Source organism: Myiozetetes cayanensis, unplaced genomic scaffold (genome assembly GCF_022539395.1).
Source record: "Myiozetetes cayanensis isolate MyiCay16 unplaced genomic scaffold, myiCay2020 scf2-11, whole genome shotgun sequence".
Classification (NCBI taxonomy): domain Eukaryota; kingdom Metazoa; phylum Chordata; class Aves; order Passeriformes; family Tyrannidae; genus Myiozetetes; species Myiozetetes cayanensis.
Genome location: NW_026087411.1, coordinates 3,395,548 through 3,398,508, shown reverse-complemented (window position 1 = coordinate 3,398,508; position 2,961 = coordinate 3,395,548).

Genomic DNA, 2,961 nt, shown 5'->3' with positions numbered 1-2,961 from the left:
TTTTCCTCTAGCACAAGCCTTCTTGTTGTCTGTGGGGAACATGGGTTGGGAGGGAGAGTAGGATATCCTCAAGTGAGGATCGTGACCTTGATGTGCTCATCCCAGGAGTTATTTATGAAATTGGTGTGGGTTTGGGATCCTCACCCAGGCCACACAGTCTGCCCTATAAAGTGGCTTTTCCTTCATGGCAGTTCAGGGAACAAAAGGATGTATGGGGAGGGATAGAAAAGAGCGTGGCAGACCGGACCACACAGGTTGTTTGGGCTGGTGTTTCTGGGAGCAAGTGCAAGACAGACTGCCTGTGTGTTGATGGTAACATCTGGTGCCCAGCAGAAGGCAGATGTGGAACTGCTGTGGGGGCTTGAGGGGTGATTCGGAGGTTTGTGGGATTGTTTTGGAGACAAGGGCTCTTAAGCCTTGGGTATCATCTGGGAGGGCTGTGGGGCTCTTATGGGATGCTGAGCAGGGACCAAGTGCCAGGACAGACTGGGAAAGAGGACTGATTTTTCCACTCCCCTCTACCCCCTTGCTCCTAGTCCTGCAGAGTCTGTCATGGTGGAAGTTCCAACTCTGCTGCCCATATGTGGATTCCCTGTGAGCTCTTTGGGCTCTCTTCCCAGAGGTGCTGAGGGGGAGAGATGTGATGGGGATGCCCCGACAGCCTCATCTTCCCCAGTGTGACCACTTGTTTCTTGCAGGAACAACCTGAATTTCCCCAGTTGTTGGGGGGACAGAGCAGAACATCCTAGATGCTCAAGTTGCTTAATGTGGAGATTCATGCCTTGAGTTCTTAATTCACTGTTTTCTGGATGCCTACTTAAACCCCAAAAAGTCAGGAGGACTGTGAGTCTCTGCTCTCATGGACAATATTTGTACTGAAAAATCAAGATCAAACCTTGCCATTCTGCTCTGCAGGAGGTTTCTGTCCATTTGCCTGTTTATTAATCACAAAATGACATATTTCTCATCCAGGCTTAGCAATGGGGTCTGTGCATCTGGGTAAAGTTGGTTGATTTTTTTTGGGCGGATAACCTTATGCAGCATGATTGCCAAGTTCTCTTTTATTTCCTACCTGCTATCCCTTCTACCTCCATTACTTTTGTTGAGCATCCATTTCCCCAGATTATGACAACCTGTAAACAAAATTTATTTACTATCAAATGACTTTGCATATAATGTGCAAAGATAGGTACAATATTTACAAATGTGCTACATCCCTACTTTCTTGTTTCATTCCTTTCTTCTTTTACATTCCTCCTTTCCTTCCTCTTCCCCTTCCTCTCCCCCTTCCTCTCCATCCTCACTGCATGTCTGTCCTTCCTCCCCTCTGTTCTTCCTTTCATCCATCCTTCTGTCTGTCCTTCCTTATGTTCATTCTTTATTACTTTCTACTTTCTACTTCCTCCTTTCACTATTGACCTCACTTTATTTACTCAGAGACTTAAATTCCCCTTTTTCCTGCCTTTTTGGCTTTCTGCTTTCCTCTATTCCTCCTTGTCCACTTCTCCACCTTCTTGACTTCTTAATTATTATCTTCCTTTCCGAGTGAAAAGCAAGCAGGGCAGCAAGGAAGATCACAACCATGGACTTCAGCAGAACAAACTTATCCTCTTCAGGGACCTTCTTGGAAGAGTCCCAAAGTAATGGGCCTTGCAGGGAAGAAAGGTTACCCTAGTTAAAAGGATAGGAGGTAGAGTTCAGCACTATGTGGGGTGACCAAATGGTGTGTTCTACACCCTTTGTGTCATGTCCCAGCCAGATCCTGTTCCACAAAATCCATCCCCACCACTGATGGCATGAGTGGGAAGGGGTCAGATGTAAACCCAGTGTTGGCAGGTACCTTTCAGAGGGGCTCTTGAGGAGAGAAAGGGGAGGGGAGAAGAGACTCTCCTGTCTCCCAAGATTCCCTTCCCTCCTTCACTAGCCACATTCCAATCAGGAAGCACAGGGAGCCAGGGAGCACAAAGTACTCAGACTGGGACCTTGCAGGAGTCCAGTTCTGCCTGCCCATTCTAGATGTGGGGGAAGGGGAAGAATTTGGGCAGGGCTTGAGGTGAAATGGCATTTGGTTGCTTCTGCTTTCCTCACAGCTTTTGCAGTGGGGCAAGAACTCCATCCCTCCAAGCCACTCACCTTTTGAAAGCCCATCCATCCAAACTGTGTGGCTGGCAGTTCAGGGTCACTGAAGTGGCTGCTGCAGTTTCAAACAGGAGCTCTCGTTTCATTTTTCGGGTTGCTTAACCCCCTCCCAGTGGCAATAAAGCAGGTAACTAAGGACGCAAAAAGATTACCCTGGAGAAAGAATCTTGGATAAGGATGAAAGAACACTCAATTACAAAAAAAAAAAAAAAAAAAAGAAGATTTATTTTTTGACAACAAATAAACACCCCTCCACCCCCCCTCTCCCAGATTTGCAGTTTTCTGAAATGGGGAACTTGTTCAGGTTTCTTTTTCTGCCAGAGACAGAGGAGTGGTTATATCACAGAATTATGGAATCACTGAATGTACTGGTGGGAAAGGACCTTAAAGATCACATTCTTTCAACTCCCTGCTGTGGGCAGGACCAACTTTCACTATACCAGCTTGTTCAGAGCTCCATCCAGACTGGCCTTGAATACTTTCATGGATAGGGCACCCACAGCTTCTCTGTGCAACCTTTTCCAGTGCTGCACCACCCCCTGTAAATGGTGGTGAGGCAGTAAAGTATTTCTTTCTAATACCTAAAGCAAATCTATTCTCTCTCAGTTCGAATCCATTTCCCCTTGTCCTTTTGCTGCATGTTCCTATAAAAAGTCCCTCTCTAGCTTTCTCGTAGGCTCCTTCAGGTACTGGAAGGCCATAGTTAGGTCACCCCTAAGCTGCCTCTTTTCCAGGCTGAGCAAACACGTTTCATGCCTTGCACGTGCCAAAAATTATTTCCTCGGACAAGAAAGTTTGGGATTTTTTGGTCGTTTGGGTGCA